Source organism: Cyanistes caeruleus, chromosome 14 (genome assembly GCF_971803275.1).
Source record: "Cyanistes caeruleus chromosome 14, bCyaCae1.hap1.1, whole genome shotgun sequence".
Taxonomy (NCBI): domain Eukaryota; kingdom Metazoa; phylum Chordata; class Aves; order Passeriformes; family Paridae; genus Cyanistes; species Cyanistes caeruleus.
In genome coordinates this window covers 11,660,761-11,666,760 of record NC_141714.1, presented here as the reverse complement: position 1 = coordinate 11,666,760, position 6,000 = coordinate 11,660,761, and positions in this window count along the sequence as shown.

The window sequence follows — 6,000 nt, the reverse complement described above, 5'->3', positions numbered from 1 at the left end:
CCCATTGGTTCATTTCTCTAGCAAATGTGCTAATCAGATTACTTCCTCACTCATACATTGAGATGCCTAAAATAAAAACAGCATTTCATTGCCAGAGACCAACTTTTTTCCTCAATCCTTTAAGAAAAGTTTACTCTGGGCTTGTTCTGTGGAGGCAGTTTGCATCAGTGGTAGCTCAGCAAAGGCATCGTTTCACACTGGTCAAAGTCAGCCATCCACAAGTCCTGCAGGTCTCACAAAGCCTTGTCTCACCAGAGCATAAAAGATGCTGGACAAGTTTCCATAGCAAACCAGTGCTAGAAGGCAAATTTGCAGAACATACTCCATGAAACAGGTATCAGGCAAGAGTGAAGTGGGGTATCCTGTAGAAAACAGACAAAATTCGGCTCTCTGCCTTCTTTGAAGCCAAATCACACACACGTTCTGGGAAACCAGAATGGAAACCAGCTTCCTATTTTCAGCCCTTCCCAGCTAGAGGCAATTTGCCTCCAAACATCAGCCTGTACTACACACAGGCATTCACTGCTCTGCGACAATAAATGGTCACAAGTCATTCAGTTTAGCTCTCGTTTCTGTGCTTTAAGCACACAGCTGTTAACTCATCAAAGACTTCAGAAAGCAAAAATAAACTAAGGCCTACCCCAAAACTGTTTTTCATGCTGTAGACAGACTGTTTCCCATAACTTGATTTCTTTCAATGCACCTCACTGCATTACAAAGTGTAAAGAAAAAAGAAAGGTTAGTTTGATGATTCCAGAAATACAAAGATAGTTGTCTTTTTAGCCAGGGATTAATACTGCCTTCAAGCAAGGTAAATCCCTAACCCACTGAATGCCACTTTAGCAAAACTGATTAGCAGCCTCACCAGTTAAAAAAATATGTCCAAAGCATTACTACAATTTATTATTAAGCATAATCAGATTAATTAGAGTCAGAATGTCAGACTTAGGCTATTAGTAGAAATATTTATGATTATGTGTTGATAGTAGCAGCTATTTTGCTATTAGGCTGTATATTAATAGAGTGAGTCCAAAATTAACACTATTTATAACAAGAAAATTGTATGGGTTTAAAAAACAAAAACAATCCTCCAAATATCCCCACGCTTTGAGGGAGTTCAGATCCAAATTTGGACCAGAGCAGCATCTCTGCATTACAGTTCCACAACACACAGAACCAAAATCTCAACTCGGCTGTGGTCAGCCTGTGAAATCTCCCACCCTGGGACAGCTCAGGGGAAGGAACATCTGCAGTGACATCAAGGAAGCCAAAGAAGCCAACAAAACAGTATTTCTAGTAAGAGACTGGAACTGTTAATTGCAAGTCAAGTCCTGAAAGGGCTGCCTAGGAAATACAGATATATATTCAACCATTTTTATCCTGTAGGCTATCAGGTGATGTGAATTTGGGGTGATTTCCCCCAGTTTCAACATAGTTTTGGCATAGCTAGGAGGAGACTTGACCTCAAGCTGTTTACTGGGATTTATTTTTGAGCAATGCAGAAACAGAAAGGGCCAATTATAATCTTATTTAGACCAAACTAATTCCGTTGGCTTTAGCAGATTTGTTCCTGTCTGACAGAACTGTTCCTGAGATCTGAAAGAAAGCCCGAAGTGCCATTTAGCACTGACATCCTTGTTGTTGTTTTACATTTCTTTGGAAAATTGCATAAAGGCTGTTGCTGTTTAGGTCACCCCTTAAAATAAAGAAATCTTCACTGCAGCACTGTTAACATAAACAAATGCAAAACTCTAGCAAAAGTATGAGTTCCATCTGGAAAATTGTTGGTTTTATCTGCTCAGTCAATACAAAAGTGCGTGCACTCACTTCTGAAATTCTCATTATTAAACAGAGTGAGAAGACTGACAAACTTGTCCAAGGCAAAGGAATCATTTTCCAGCAACTCTGGCTCTGGACACCGCCGGCATTGCTGGCTCCACTCCTTTCACACGGCAAAAGCTAAGAGAAAGTAACTCTGAGGACTAGGTTATTATGCAACAGCCTTGGTTACATCAGCACAGCGAGGGAAACACTAGGGGAGAGTAAATAAACGCCAGGGCTTTGCCACAGGGAGCTGAGCCACCGATCCCGCTGGGAAGCGCTGAGCCCGGCCGGAGACTGCAGTGCCCAGAGCAGGGATGGGGCTGGACACTCCAGCCAATCCTTCATCCCACACTCCCCAGCCAGGCCTCAGGCTGCTGAGCAGGGCACAGAAGCTCTGCCACACCCTGAGTCTCCACAGAGGGTCCAGGATCCCAGCATTCTGCTCCTTCTGCTGTCTTTAGCCTTCGAGAGAGGCAAACTGCCCTTTCAGAGGAGTGCCGTGCTCTAAAAATGAATCAGAGCTGTGTGTCTGTACACTCTCACTTCTGAGCTACTGCCTTCAAAGGTGAAATCCATAAGAAAAGGATGGAATAAGATATAAACCAACATAAACAAATTACATTCATTCAATTCCTGTCAATTCCAGGGACTTTGGTGAAGTTGCAAAGGAGACTGTTGCTGGATGCAGACTGAGCGCACTGGGCCAAATCAGTGCACCATAAAGAGACCTGCAATGTAGGAAACCCTCTGAGCCAGATTAATCAAACATGCCATGGAACACACCTGGCTGGGTAAGGACTGGCCACAGCTCTCTGAAGGGAGCCCCTAAACTCTGCACAAACCCTTCTGCTGTATGACAGGAGGGAGCTGATGTCTGAATGCAAAGCCAGGCATGCAGGGTGCCCCGGGCAGGGATGCAAACACACGTGGAGCTGCATGGAGCTGCATGGAGCTGCATGGAGCTGCATGGAGCTGCATGGAGCTGCATGGAGCAGCTATTCCTCACTGGGATTTACAGGACTCTCAGGGGTGACTTATCAAATGTGGCTTTAGAGAAGATGCATTTGCTTAGAACTTCTGACCACTTCAGAAACATTTTGGAGTGCACATAAGTGAAGACCTTCATGCCCAGCAAGTCTAAAGCAAACACATGTCCTAGAGGCATTAGACTGAGCACAGCCCCAGAACCTCACCAGCCTGGTTACCAGCCTTGGATTCCCAGGAGTAAGTGGTAAGACCCAACTTTTCCCCCATCCAAGTATGGCTGGACCCTAGATTGCAACATTACACTTTGTCACATCAGCCCGTGCCATATCAATCCCTGAGTTATATAATTTGAATTTGCATTACATGGTTTGCTATTAAAGAAGTAACGCAATTCTCTGAAAGCTTTTGTTCCACTTTACTTAAATCTCTTAAAAAGGGCCTAATCCAATTTGCAGTGTGTCCAGTGAAGAGGAGGACTAGACCTGCAATCCACCTTTGGACAGGCCCCACAGGGTCAGTCAAGCCTCAGCCCACAATGAACCATGATAGAGTACCTTGCAGAATTTGGGCTTTAGTAGCAAGTCATGCTCTGAAATTATTACATAAATAGCAAATAAGAACTGATATTGATTCTTGTAGCATTTTGCATGCAATTATTTTGTGATTATTCTACCACAATATGTAGTACATCTCACAGCCACAGCTCTTATTTTATAAACAATGCAAAATAAGAAGACAGTTATTTTTTCACAGGGATCATAACACTAAGGATGCTTATGTAATAAATCGTTCTGTCAAAGTGGAAGAAAAACCCCCACAAAATGAGGTTCTGTTCTTATTTTTTTTCATGTGATTACAGATGAGGTCACCCATTTTGGGCAGAACTCCCTTTACAAATTAAATGCTGCAAAACATATATTTATTCTTCCTCTTTGAAATATATATGACTCAGGATTCAAACTGAGTAAATGCCTCTTGTGCTTAAAACACAGCTCTAGTTTAATGTAGATATATCCTAATTTGTACATCTAGCCGTGACAGAAATGTCACTTTGTTTACTCCTGTATGAATAAAATGTATTTCTACAGCTCACAAAGTCCAGTGAAGTTCTTCCATCCCACAGGCACAACTGGTGAATTTGCACCTTTGGGGTGCAAGTCACCCCTGCACTGCTGCTCAGTGACTTTACAGTGCTGCTCTGTCACTTTACCCCCTTGGCCACGTCACCAGTGACGCAGACATTTAGCACAGCCTGAGTGTCACCCGTGAGGAGCCAACCAGCACCATCCCCTCCTGCTCTGTCAGCTCCCAGTGACACCATTAGGGAAGGCTGCTGCATGGAATTTAAACTCTATGGAAACACAACACAGCCACAGGACTTCAACCTTTTCCCATACACTGCTGCAGTTGCTACAGTGAACTTATTGTGTAACTTGGAAGAAGTCACCTCAATGCCACAGAAATATATTCCTAAGTAATGTGGAAAGGCTCTTATTTTAAAGCAGATAACCCCACCCTTCTGTGTTGGAAAAATACTTATAAATAAAAACTAATATGGAGTTAGAATGGTATAATAGGGAAAATGCAATGAAGTATTAGCTTAACCACGTAGATTTGGGTGAGCTTTGAATAAGGATTGCCACTATTGACAGGTGTGTGATCTTGTGTTTTTCATCCAAATTCTCTAAAATAGGACTGACTCCAAAACAGGTTAAGTAAAAATTTGGTTTGATCCCCCAATGAAAAGTAAGAATGCTTAGAGGGAAACAATATATTCTAAGGCAGAGAGAAGAAAGGCTGGAATGAGGCTTCCAGGTACCAAACAACCTTTTCCATGTAGGTTATTTATGTCAATCAATCTCTTCCTCTGACTTTCTATTTCTACATCATATGAAATTATATAAATTAACTACTCTGCACTTCACCTGCTCTTGTTTAGCAACTTAACTTGGTTTACTGATCAGCCCAAGACCTGACAGTTAATAATCCTGTTTAGATAATCTGCCTCTAGATTCTTCTTCTTTGAACTGCGTCTAAAAAATAAACAGCTATTAAAATAGCTTCTTTTAAAATCACTCCTAGCACAATAGGAATAAAAATAGCATCTCACATTTTCCATAGTCAATAATCTGCCCCTCAAGTCAGAGAAAGCTGCTAAACTTTGGCTCAGCTCACTCCTGAGAAGTTGCATTTTTAATGCACAGATCATAAAGCAATTCCATTTACAGTGCTGCACTGCTGTGGACTTGATCAGCAGATCACAAGAGGTTTTGATTTGCAGGGCAGTCATGGTGCTTACCTACTTAATATGGTACAAAGCAATGAGGTCTGGTATCCCTTATGTGCAGAGAGAAATGCAGGAAAAGCCACTATTTAAAGGTCCCTTTTGGTGCCCTTCCTTGGGCTTAGACCCATCCCACTATGGAAGAGTGATTTGAATTGTAGCTTCCCACTCTGAGCCTTCCATTTCTCAAGCTGAATTTTCTCTCATCATCGAGCGAGGCCCCTTCAACTATCCAGCTGGAAACACCTGACTAAGCTTTTTGTTCTGGGCAGATGCATGGGTTTGTGTTCCAAATCCAGAATTTACAATTTATTTCACCTGCCTACTTCCATAAAAGACATTAAAGCCATTTTCAATGAAAACCAGAGGTTTCAGTGAACCTCTGCACCAAGACCTACCCCAGGCTGTAGCCTGTAACAAATACTGATCCTTTGGGTGCAACACTTCCTGACAACATAGAGGAATCAGAATTCTATACTATAGCAAGCAAATCAAGGTCAAAATCTTAAAGAGATGCTCAGTTTTCCCAAGAGGTTCCACATCATCATTATGAACATTTTGGTGATGATTGATGTGACAAATTTGTCAAATCTTATAACCAAGATAAATCTCTAACAAAATTGTAGGTAGGCTAACAAACACTAGAGGAAAAGATGGAGAGAAAGGTTTACCTTTTTTATCAGGCTGCTAAGGACATCTCTCATTACCTGTATCCTTCAGATCTATCCTCTTCCAGGAACAGTTCTAAAGGACAGAGTACCCTCACAGGCTAATATCTTTCCTGTATTGATCTGAAAAGCACTTAGGAGAGCAGGTGGCACACACTCAGGGACTGCAGCTTTTCTGAGCTGAGAATTTCTACTGTAATACTTCAAAACAAATTACATCTCTTATTTTAGACAACA